Source organism: Pituophis catenifer, unplaced genomic scaffold (genome assembly GCF_029215685.1).
Source record: "Pituophis catenifer annectens isolate HBS135680 unplaced genomic scaffold, rPitCat1.0.hap2 SCAF_1, whole genome shotgun sequence".
NCBI lineage: Eukaryota > Metazoa > Chordata > Lepidosauria > Squamata > Colubridae > Pituophis > Pituophis catenifer.
Window position 1 is genome coordinate 159,802,303 of NW_027256881.1, and position 13,332 is coordinate 159,815,634.

Here is a 13,332-nt window from a genome sequence, read left to right on the forward strand (position 1 = left end):
AAGTTACTTAACAAAAACAGATTTTTCTTTTCATGTTTTGTAGATATGGTAGCACCTTGGATATAAAGACAATTTATATTTGACTTTACATTGGACCCTACTGTTCAATGAGCACATTGATTAACAAAATTAATAATGTGTTTTTAATAAATACTGTGGATTTCAAGAACTATTTCCAGTTATGAAATATTAATTATTAGCTATTAATTATTAGAAATATTAATTATTAGATTAAGAAATAAGTGCTATGAATTGCAAACACCATACATACAGAGCACATTATATAAATTTAGCATGTTCGCATCAGCTGTATTTTCCAAAGATATAATATCAATTAGAAAGATTCTGTTTCACTGAGCGGTTTCCTTTGAGAAATGATTCAATACCACAAATTCACCTCTAATTTTTGAACTTACAATTGACCAAAATACAGAAATTATTGCAAATTTTGCATGTTGTGTTTTTGATTTGATAAATTACTACCTAAATTAATGATAAACAAGGCAGAGTTCAGCTAATTGTTCTAAGAAAAAAATTGACAAATGCACTTTTATGCCCCTTCTTCATTTTTTTTCTGCTTTTGAAATATTACGTTTAGCAACAATACAAAAGAAAAAGTTTTGTAATATCATTTCTTGTTTTTTCTTTTCATTTTCTTATTCCAATTTTCTCTGTATATTTTTACTTCTTGTTAAAATAAAATAGTTTTGATTTTTATTATTAAAAGAGACATTGCCTTCCTTATAACTTAATACCCATCAATTATTTATCTGGAAGAAACCTGTATCACCGTAAAATATTCTGTCCCGGACAGAAGAAGGGACAGTCTGAGCCTAGATAGCTTTGGTTCTAAGCCAAAAAATCCAATTACCTTTGGACAGGAAATTCAAAACAAGAAAGGGGGAGAGGAAAGCTATTGGTACATGTCCTGTGTCTTGCAGGAAAAGACAAGGTTAGGGATGCCACTGAAACCACTGTATGGAGACCAGATAGCTTTTTTTGTTCTGCTTCTTTGTCTGATGAATGATTCCAATAAAAAAATATGCTTATCCCCCCCTCACCCCCCGCAATATTTTTCCCCCAAGGACTCTGCAAATACTATGATTGTCTAGGACTGAAAAGTACAACATGAAAGTTGCTAATTTATGTTTGTGTTCTGTGATCATCCCATGTGATTGCATTAAATCAGATGTCTTCAAACTTGGCAGCTTTAAGATTTGTGGACTTCAACTCCCAGAATTCTCCAGCCAGTATAGCTGTAGTATAGAGTTGAAGTCCACAAGTATAGTATAGAGTTGAAGTCCACAAGTCTTAAAGCTGCCAAGTTTGGGGACCCCTGCATTAAATAGACAATGCAGCATCCTGAGAAATGTCCCTTTAGTATAGAATTATTATTTTTTGCAACTTTAAGCCTTTTCATTTTAAAATGGAAAATAGTGCATGAAGCTGTAGAAGCTAGGGGTAATGCAAGAAGTGAACAGCAATTTCAGCTCCTCCAAATTTCCTACCCCCTACTTATTCCCTTGTTAATAGAATTTGTTTCTACTAAATAATAAAAGAAATCTACTTATGTACTTATGCTACAAGTGTGCAATTTAAAAATTTCTAGTTACTTACAACCACAATTGGGACCGGAAACTCAGTCATTCGACAAAGCAGTTGTTAAATTAGATTGTTTTGTTCAAGGACAGCAATTCCAGCATTCCTAGGATTATGGCCATTGAGTGATCTCTTGGATCCTTAAGCAGAAAGAAAGAGTTGCCTGCCAAATTCATCTCCCTTCCATGTGTAGAAGGGAACTGCTTTTGGGGGGAGAGGTGTGTGTAGGAACAGAGCTTGGATCTTTGGGATATGAGCTCTGTTTCTCTTTTTTTTTTTTTTTTTTTTTTTTTTTTTTAATTAGATTTTATTATAACATATAGTAATACAATCGGTACATTTTCGGTTCATTGGTGCAGTTATATACATATATACATCTGCATACATTATTGCTTGTCTTTTGTTGATATTGTTTCTTGGAGCTAGATTTAATTTCAAACACTTAAAAATAATAGTGCTCAGCTCCCTCAGACTAAATCTAATACTATTCATATAGATTTTGTTAATTAGTTAAAATTTAATCTCTATTACCTTCTTTATTTCTTTCCCCCATCCATTCGTACCACATGTCCCACACGCTATAAAATTCTGAATCTTCTCTGTCATTAATTTCTGAAGTCAATTTGTTCATTTCGGCGCACTCCAATATTTTTCCAATAACATGTTCTTGAGGTGGTATTTGTTTTTCTTTCCAATACTGGGCAAAGGAAATTCTAGCGGCTGTCAGAATATGTATAATTAAATACTTTTTCTTTTTTGCATATTCAGTTTTCAAAATTCCCAGGAGAAAAGCTTTTGGGTCAAAATCAAAATTTTCTTTTATTATTTCTCTAATCCACACCCATATCATCCTCCAGAATTTTTGTGCCTGATTACATGTCCACCAGCAATGATAAAAAGTACCCTGCTGATGGTCACATTTCCAACATTTAGGGCTCGAATTGGGGTAGATCTTCGCTATCCTGGCTGGGGCCATATGCCATCTATAAAACAGCTTGTATTGGTTTTCCTTATAAGCCGTCGCCTTTGTCATTTTAAGGTTATTATTCCATATTGAATCCCATTCGTTCAAATTTATATTCTGTCCTATATTTTTGGCCCATGCTAACATCGGTTCTTTAACTACTTCCTCTGCCATATCATACTCCAATAAATAATTATATAATTTAGCTAAAATTTTGTCGTCCGTACCCATCCATATCTTATCAAATCCATTTATGCTCATTTCAATGCCGAATTCCTCCTTATCTTTTTTATATCTGGATTTAATTTGGTTATATGGCCACCAGTCTATAGAAATACCTTGTTCCATCAATTCTTCCCTTGTTTTAAGGTTCCCTCCCCCATCTAATAATTCATTGTATCTGAACGTTTTACCCATTTCTAATACATTTGGATATATTATAGCCTCCATGGTGGAAAGCCATCTCGGAATTTTCCTATAGTGCTTCTGTCTCATCTCTCCCCATATTTGTATCAAGATCTCCCTTATTTTATGTCTATGGAAGTAAGTTTTTATCTTCTTCCCAGTATCCCAGAGATATGCATGCCAACCCTTCTGGAGATCATACCCTTCTAGAGTTAACAGTCTTTTATTTCTTAGGGTTGCCCATTCTTTCAGCCATACTAGGTTTGCAGCTTTTTGATATAACTCCCATTTAGGTAATCCGAAACCCCCTCTTTCCTTCTTGTCCTGTAAATTCCTAATTGCTATCCTTGGTTTCTTTCCCTCCCAAATAAATTTCCTGATGATGCTATTGAGCTCCAGAAAGAATTTTTTATCTAATTTAACAGGGACCGTTCGGAATAGATACAATAACTTGGGTAATATGCTCATTTTTATTGCCGCGATTCTGCCTAATAATGATATCTGTAGTCTTCCCCACTTTTCCAGATCCTGTTTAATATTTCTAATCAATGGTAAATAATTATCCTCTCTAAGGGCCGAGCACCTTGATGAAATCCAGACCCCCAGGTATTTTACCTTCTTGGCGATTTGGATCTCCATTGATTCTTCCAGTACTTTTTTCCTTGCCTCCGTCATATTTTTTGTTAATAATTTAGTTTTGGATTTATTTAATTTAAGGCCTGCTACCTCCCCGTAATTGCCCAATTCTTCCAGAATTTTAGTGCCTGATTCTAATGGTTCTTCCATGATTAATACCACATCATCTGCAAATGCCTGTGTCTTATATATCTCTTTTCTAATTGTCAGACCCTTTATTTCATTATTGTTCCTAATCTTTCTCAAGAATACTTCTAGTGCTAAGATAAATAGAAGTGGGGATAGAGGGCACCCTTGTCGGACCCCTTTTCTAATTTGAAAAGCCTTAGTTAGTTCTCCATTCAGTAATATATTAGCCTTTTGTTTTTGATAGATTGTGGATATCGTATTGACAAAATTTGATCCGAATTCCATTTGGATAATTTGTTGTTTCATAAATTGCCAATTAAGATTGTCAAATGCCTTTTGGGCGTCGACAAAGACCAATGCCATTTCTTTGTTCGGGTGTTCCTCATAGTATTCCAATATGTCTATTATCATCCTTGTATTATTCCTGATTTGCCTCCCAGGGAGGAATCCATTTTGGTCGCTGTGTATTAATTTATTCAAAATTATTTTTAGCCTTCCTGCTAAAATACCCATATAGATTTTGTAGTCCGTATTCAGGAGGGATATCGGTCTGTAATTTTTAATTAATTTTGGGTCTTCTCCTTCTTTTTGGAGGAGAGTAATATACGCCTCTCTCCATGATTCTGGAATTTTGGATTCTGTTAGGGCCTCATTATAAATTTCTAACAACTTTGGTAACAAAATTTCTCCCAAATCCGAATTTTTATAAAATTCCCCTGGAAGTCCATCTGGGCCTGGGGATTTGTTCTTTTTAAGTTTTGATATTACCATTCTTAATTCTGTCATCGTTATTTCTTTATTAAGTATTTCTTTATCCTCTTCCCCGATTTTTGGAAGACTTTCTTTTGACAAGTATTGGACCACCTTTTCATTAGGAATTTGTTCTTCCGCATACAGAGCCGCATAATACTCTCGGGCAATCTCCAATTTATCTTCCTGTTTATTGTTGAGGTGGCCTTCCGGGTCTTCCAATTGATGAATTATGCCTTTCTCTTTTTCTTTTTTTAACCTATAGGACAGCCACCTGCCCGGTTTGTTTGCATTTTCAAAATAATATTGTTTGGTTCGTTTCATTTTGTACGCCAATTCCTCTTGATCTATTACGTTTAATTTGTGCCGTATAACCATCCAATTTTCTTTAACATCCTTATTATCTGGTTTATGTTGTAGTTCCCTCTCGGCTTTCCCTAATTCTTCTATCAGTGCCTTCTGCCTCTCTCTTCTTTCCTTATTCCTGTGTGCACTATACGATATTGCTAGTCCTCTTACGTACGCTTTCATTGTATCCCATATGATACCTCGAGATGTTGCCTCCTTTTCATTTACTTCAAAAAATAAATTTAATTCTTTTTTTACTTTCTCAACATTTTGCTTGTCCTTTAGAAATTGATTATTTAATCTCCATCTTGTATTTCTTCTCTTGTGCGTACATTCCCATTTAACCTCTAATGGATTATGGTCTGCCCAAATGTTGGGCATGATTTCTGTTGACTTAATATCTAACCCTATATCTCTGCTTATCCACATCATATCAATCCTAGACCAAGATTTCTTAGGATTAGAATAATATGTATACTGCCTCTGATATGGGTGCAGAACCCGCCAAATATCCACTAGATTGAATTCTTCTACCATATCAAAGAATGGTTTTGGTAAATTTTTCCTCTTTTTCTTTTTACCTTTGGTCCCCTTATAATCTCTATTTGAATCTATTACCCCATTAAAATCGCCAATTATGCAAATCTTGCTCTTATCCATCATGCTTAATCTCTCTCCTAATTTTTTATAAAAGTCTCCTAGGTTTTCATTCGGGGCATAAATTGCTGTTAATAAGATTGGACAGTTGCCTCTTTTAACTTCCACCATTAATACCCTTCCCTTCGGGTCTGCATATTTTAGTTCGGCTTTTATTTCCTTCTTGATGTACAATGCTACTCCCCTTTTCTTTTTATCAGCTAGGGATGCATAAAGATTCCCCAATTTCTTATATTCCAAATATTTTTGATTTTCCTTTTTAATATGGACCTCTTGAAGGCACACTATATCCATATTTTGTTTAGCTAATTTTGTAAAAAAAATTTTCCTCTTTTTGTTATCGTTTAGGCCATTTACGTTAACCGATATCAATTTCCAATCATCCATCTCTTAATTTTTGTATACTATCCTAATACTTCTTGGCACGTGTGACTCTTTGTGGACTTTGGTCTTTCTTTGTCTCCTTACTATCCTTATCTTCCTCCTCCTTTTCCTTCGATATCCCTTCTTTCTCTCTTATCTGCTGGGTTACTTCTTCTTTCGATGTTTCTGCCTCTAACTCCTCCTTACTACTTTGATCCTCTTCAGACGCTCGTAATTGATCCAGGAACTCTTGAGCTGCTACTAAGCTATCTATCTTAACTTTATTCCCTTGCCATGTGATCCACATGCCTTCTGGTAAAATCCACCTGAAGAGAATATTCCTTTTGTTTAATTGAGTAGCCAAAAACCTATAATCTCTCCTTATCTCCCTTACCCTCCTTGGGATTTGTTTAAGTATAATCACCTCCTTTCCCTTATACATGATTGGCTCATCTCTTGCCACACTATAGAGGATATCCTTTACCTTCTTCCTTGCGAATCTTATATGCACCTCCCTTGGCAATTTGTTTCTTCGTGCATAATTTGTCTGGACCCTGTACGCCTCGTCAATTTCCTTTATAATATCCAATTTATCTTGTTGCAACACCCCAGCAATTAATTCTGCCATCACCTGGCACAGATCTTCTTCCTTATCTTCCGCAATGTTTTGGAAACGGAGATAGAAGGAGGCTCGATCCATTTCCAATTGGGTAATTGAGTCTGCCAATTCCCTGTTCTGTTCCATCAGTTTTTGGTCAACCGTATCTAAATTTTTTTCCTGTTGTTCCATTTTAACTTCCATCTTTTTAATCTTCTGTGTATTAGTTTGTATCGATTCCTGTATACCAATCATTTTTTGATCTAATGCCCTAATATCTGTCTTCAATTCAGTATGATTACTAGACATTTTTTCTTGTAACATAATCATCGTGTCCTGTATTGCTGTCAATGTTGATTGCATTGCTTGCATTGTGGGTAGCATTCCTGATTTCTCCATTTTTGAGAAACCTTCAGTCAATTTCTGTGTAGCAGGTGATGTCGTTGTGATCGTGGGATTTGAGGATGTTTTCTTTCCTGTTTTTGTCACTGTTTTATACGATCTGTTTCTCTTCAGATCGTATAAATCTTTCGCCTTTTATGAGCTCTGTTTCTCATCCCACCATCAAAGTTCAATTCCTCTCAGCCAGCTCCTAAAAATGAGAGTGAGTCCTTTCAGCAGGCAGCATCAGCTTGCAAACTTCCCTGCCAGATTTTCTTTTAATTTTCTGGGGAAGCTGGCAGAGAAGAATACATAGAGGCATGGGAGAGGGAGTGTGACATTTTATGGTGACTGTCTAATGAAAGTAATATGTAGAGTGACAGTAATCTTTGGACAGTAATCTGTAGAGTCATTAAATGATAGATTATAAATTGAGGACTACCAGTACATGAGGAATAACTAGAGATACATGTGGGAGAATAAGAAAAAGTTGTTTGTTTGTTTTGTTTTGTTTTTTGCTTTAATTTATATGCCGCCCTTCTCCGGAGACTCAGGGCGGCTTACAGTGCGTTAATCAATAGCCTTCATACTTTTGTATATTTATACAAAGTCATCTTATTGCCCCCACAATCTGGGTCCTCAATTTACCTAATTTAGAAAGAATGGAAGGCTGAGTCAACCTTGAGCCTGGTGAGATTTGAACTTGCAGTAATTGCAAGCAGCAGATGTTTATTATTTATTTTATTTTATTTTATTTATTTGATTTGTATACCGCCCTACTCCCGAAGGACTCAGGGCGGTGAACAGCCAACAATAAAATACATAAATACACAAAATTTAAAAACCCGATAAAATCAAATTAAACTTTTTGGCCCAGACAAATTAAAATACCCCAATAATTTAAAAACAGATTAAAATTTACATATTTAAAAAGGGAAGAGATCAGGCCAAGCCCGCTTGATGGAATAAAAAGGTCTTCACAGCACGGTGGAAGGAGCGCAGATCCGGGATCCTCCGTATCTCCGGGGGGAGCTCATTCCAGATGGTAGGTGCACCCACAGAGAAGGCTCTCCCCCTAGGGGCCGCCAGTCGACACTGTTTGGCTGACGGCACCCAGAGGAGTCCCTCTCCATGAGAGCGTACTGGCCGGTGGGAGGCTATTGGTGGTAGTAGGCGGTCCCGTAAATAACCAGGCCCTAAGCCATGGAGCGCTTTAAAGGTGGTAACCAAAACCTTGAAGCGCACCTGGAAGACCACCAGGAGCCAGTGCAGCTCGCGCAGGAGAGGTGTCACATGGGAGCGCCATGTCGCTCCCATTACCACCCGCGCGGCCGCACTCTGCGCCAGTTGGAGCCTCCGGGTGCTCCTCAAGGGGAGCCCCATGTAGAGAGCATTACAATAGTCCAGGCGGGAGGTGACGAGGGTATGAGTGACCGTGCGTAACGAGTCCCGATCCAGAAAGGGACGCAACTGGCGAATCAGGCGGACCTGATAAAAAATCCTCCCAGTCACGGCCGTCAAGTGCTCTTCTAAAGACAGCCGTGAATCCAGGAGGACGCCCAAGTTGCGAGCCCTCTCTGTGGGGGCCAATGATTCGCCCCCAATAGTCAGTGATGGCGTCAACTGGCTATATCGGGACGTCGGAAACCACAGCCACTCGGTCTTGGATGGGTTGAGCCTGACCCTGTTCCTCCCCATCCAGATTCGTACGGCCTCCAGGCACCGGGACATCACTTCAAGGGCATCGTTGGGGTGATCCGGGGTGGAGATGTACAGCTGGGTGTCATCAGCGTACTGATGGTACTCCACCCCGAAACCACGGATGATCTCGCCCAGCGGCTTCACATAAATGTTGAACAGGAGAGGTGAGAGGACTGACCCTTGCGGCACCCCACATATGAGGGGCCTCGGGGTCGACCTCTGTCCCCCTGTCAACACAGACTGCGACCGGTCAGAGAGAAAGGAGGAGAACCACCACAACACAGTGCCTCCCACCCCTAACTCTTCCAACCGGTGCAGCATGATACCATGGTTGATGGTATCAAAAGCCGCTGAGAGATCTAACAGGACCAGGACAGAGGAGCACCCCTTGTCCCGAGCCCTCCAGAGATCATCAACCAACGCGACCAATGCCGTTTCCGTGCTGTACCCGGGCCTGAAGCCCGACTGGAACGGATCCAGATACATCGTTTCATCCAGGTGCTGGGGAAGCTGTTGCGCAACCACACTCTCAACAACCTTCACCACAAAACGAAGGTTGGAGACCGGACGATAATTTACCAACATTGCCGGGTCCAGGGAAGGCTTCTTGAGGAGAGGCCTCACCACCGCCTCTTTCAAGGCGGCAGGAAAGACACCCTCACCCAGCGAAGCATTTATAATCCCCTGGAACCAGCCTCGTGTCACCTCCCGAGAAGCCAGCACTAACCAGGAGGGACACGGGTCCAATAAACAAGTGGTCGCGTTCAGTCTACCCAGAATCCTGTCCATGTCCTCAGGGGTCACAGGATCAAACTCATCCCAGATAACATTCTCAAGACCTGCCCCAGTCCCTCCCCCTGAGACTATCCAGTCGGAGTCCAGATCTTCCCGAATCTGAGCGATTTTGTCATACAGATATTGGACAAAATCCTCGGCTCTACCCTCCAAGGGGTCCTCCCGCGCTTCCTGGTGGAGCAGGGAGCGGGTCACCCTAAACAGGGTGGCCGGGCGATTATTTGATGACACAATAAGAGCAGCAAAATAGCTACATTTCGCTGCTTTTATCGCCACTAGGTAATTCCTAATATGAGCTCTTACCAGTGTCCGGTCAGATTCAGAAAGACTGGCCCTCCAACTACTCTCTAGGCGTCTTTTCCGGTGCTTCAACTCCCTCAGCTCCTCAGTGAACCAAGGAGCTAAATGAGATCGGCGCCGGGTCAGAGGCCGCAAAGGCACGACCCGATCCAGAGCTCCAGCGGCCACCCTATCCCAGGCGGCCACTAGGTCTCCAGTCGAGGCGTGTGCCAGAGCCTCAGGGAATGGCCCAAGCTCCATCTGGAACCTATCCGGTTCCATCAGGCGCCTGGGGCGGAACCATCTTACCGGCTCCGCCTCCCTGCGGCGGGGTGTAGCGGTTCGAAGGTCGAGATGAAGGAGAGAGTGATCAGACCATGACAAGGGCTCGGTGACTATATCCCCTATCTCGAGATCACTCAACCACTGTCCAGAGACAAAAACCAGATCCAGCGTGTTTCCCCCCGTGTGGGTAGGGCCATGAATTAACTGGGTCAGGTCCATGGCTGTCATGGAAGCCATGAACTCCCGAGCCACCTCAGATGCCTCACCAACGGACGGCAAGTTGAAATCCCCCATGACCATAAGCCTAGGGGTCTCAACCGCCACCGTAGCGATGACACTGAGTAGCTCGGGCAGGGCTGCTGCCACATGGCAGGGAGCCAGGTATGTGATCAGCAAACCCATCTGAACCCCATGGCCCCATTTCACAAGGAGGGATTCACAGCCGGCCGTCTGAGGAACAGTGGCCTCCCTTGGTCTCAGACCTTCGTTAATAATAACCGCTACCCCCCCGCCCCTACCCTGCAACCTCGGCTGATGGAATGCATGGAAACCTGGTGGGCACATTTCAACAAGAGGGACTCCCCCCTCTTGGCCCAACCAGGTTTCCGTAATACCTGCCAGGTCCGCTCCCCCCTCCTGAACAAGATCACAAATGAGGGGGGCTTTATTTACTACAGACCTGGCATTGCATAACATCAGACGGAGGCCAGGGCCCTGAGGATCTGCGCCACCTGGAAAACGAGTGGAGCTTTGGGGGCCGGAGCGCGCCACCGCTCGAAGACAGCGGGCGCGCGCTCCCCTAACACGATATGGCCCCCTGCTCCCGCCATATCTACCCCTCCCACCCACAGTACTGATGGTAAAAACCTTATCTGGATGAACTTTATCCCCCCTCTTGACCCCGGGCCCCCCACCCCCCATGCCGTGCTCCACAGCCTTACCTGGCCCTCCCCTTAGTGAGTTATCCCCCATACCCACGGCCTTACTTCTGATCCAACCCTCCCCCCCCCGGAACCCCTTAAGACATTTGCTAAAACTTTATCTAAAAAACCCCTCAACCCCCTCTTCTGACATGCCACCTCTCTGGGTTCCAAAGCCCTTCATCGAGGTAGGCCTTTGATAACATGGAAGGCCAGGCTTGCGAGAGGGGGGAGTCTCGCAAGGCAAAGAGCTCAGCCGGTGAATACATTCCTGCAAGTTCGCTTGGGGAAATAGAGTCAGGCTAAGGATTCAATGATGGTACATTTAAAAGTCCAGGAGAGACCGTTCACCATTTTGGCGCGGATCAGAACCGGGGCTCCACTGTCCTCTCACGGCAGTGGAGAGGAGTCTCAAGCCAATGCCCTGAAAAGCAATGACCAAGCCACCCTCTCACGGCGGCTGGTATCGACAGGTCTAATTCAGTGGCAATAACAGCAAGGTGACTCCCTCGGTGACCACACCCAGGCTTAAGCCTCTCCTCACAGCAAGGCATTTAATAACATTTAATAATTGGCAAGATGTTAATAACAGTGCTTTAGTCCACTGTACTACAGGCTCTTCTGGGTTGGGGAGGGTGAGCATTTTAAAGGGAGAAACAGTGACATCATGATGATTGACAACCATTGGAAGATATCATCAGACACCGCAGACAGATCACTCTTGGGGAAGGCTGCCCTGGTGCTTGGTATTACTGTTGCACTCCAGCCACTTCTGCTTCACCCTGCAGCTTTCAAGGCCCCAGCTGTTGCTTGCTGGCAACCAATATCAGGTTAACGTGTAATAAATTGTTCTGGCATGCATTATCAAGTGGCTCTGTGTGCATTGGAGGGGAGAAGGTGAATGTGCCCACCTGAGTTTAAGCCTGAGTCATCAGTTGATATTCCAGGACAGTATGTTTGCGTAATCATTGTCATGCCAGAAATTTTGGTGGCTATTTTGGAAATCTTTACAATGGCACTGAAAGAATATGGGAGAGAGTCTGGCCAAGTAAAGGTGAGTGCCTGTATTAAGAATTACCTTGGGGTGGTAAGGGTGATTAGATATATTTAATTTAATTTAATTCATTTTATATAAGTCCTGTCTGACTGCAGAATAACTCTTCAGTGCATCACAATATAAATTAAATAAACAGAATAAACAAACTAAAATACAATATCAATATATTTAAAAAAAACAAATAAAGAGCAATTTTTAAAAACAATGTAGAGGAAACAAAATAGCAAATCCAGCCAGCAACACACAAAATGTACAGATATGCTCCACAAGGGAATCCAGTCACTCTTCCTCAAGTCCTAGGAAAACAGCCAGGTCTTTAAGACTCTCGAGAACACCATCAAGATGGCAGCTTCTAGTTGGAGAGAAATAGGAGACTGGTGCACATCCAAACAATGCGGACATCACTTAAGTAAATAATTGCCAAAAAATGTAATCAGTGAAACTTCTTCAGACAAAGAGAAGCAAAAAAAGATTGCCCGTGTGTACTCCAGAAGGTAAGAAAACAACTAGAGCATTAGGAACCAAACAATCTGAAATGGAGCCTGTAAAGGATACTAGGTCAATCCATAGCCCACTTTCTAAAACATATTTGCATCATAACCATTTAAAAGCTATAGAGATCTTCAGAGCAGCAGAGTAACTATATCTCCTGGTGAGTGTTCCTTTTCTCTGGAGCTTGAATAAAGGGAAATGAGAAGAAATAAATATAAAGATTTAAAAATAATCTACAACAAAAAGTTTGCTAAGAATTTGGATTATGAGCACTTAAAATGGATAAAGGGGGTTAGCTAAATTTGATCTTTGTGTATTTTAAAACCCTTTTGATAAATCAATTAAATAAATAGCATATGCCTCTGTGTGAAGGAGGACTGTTTTGGGTTTTCAAGAGAAATGATTGGTGAGTTTTGCTAAACAAAAAGACAAGGTTATAACCAGCACTTTGAGTTGCTCCCAGCAGTATACCAATGCAGTTCAAGAAGCAGAACTTCTGAGTGCCCTTCAAGGGCAGCCTCATGAGAGTGCATTGCACTAGTGCAAGTGTGCAGTGACCAGATCATGAATGACTCTTGAGGGTGTGAGACTAGACCAAAGCCACCATACTTAAAGGTGGTGAAAGCACATAAGCAGGGTAGACAAAAGCCAGGAAATGGAACCAAGTCATTAAGGAAACAAAAGAACAAAAGTTGGGCCTGAGCATATGGGAAGCCCCTACCCAAGTCTCACCAGCACCTAACAAACAATGGAATTGGGTCTTGACACATGGTAAGCCCCTTCCCAACAACAAAGCAAGGGTTTTGGGGAATAAAAGGGCTCCTGAAGCCTGCCTACTTTGACTCATTTTTTGATTCATTTTTTGATTGGTGGCTTCTGTCCTTCTGGCTAGCATCTGGCATCCTAGTTGAGGATGTTGCATAAATGTGGATGAGACATACTGTATATGTATGAAAGAGCAAGCAGATATACT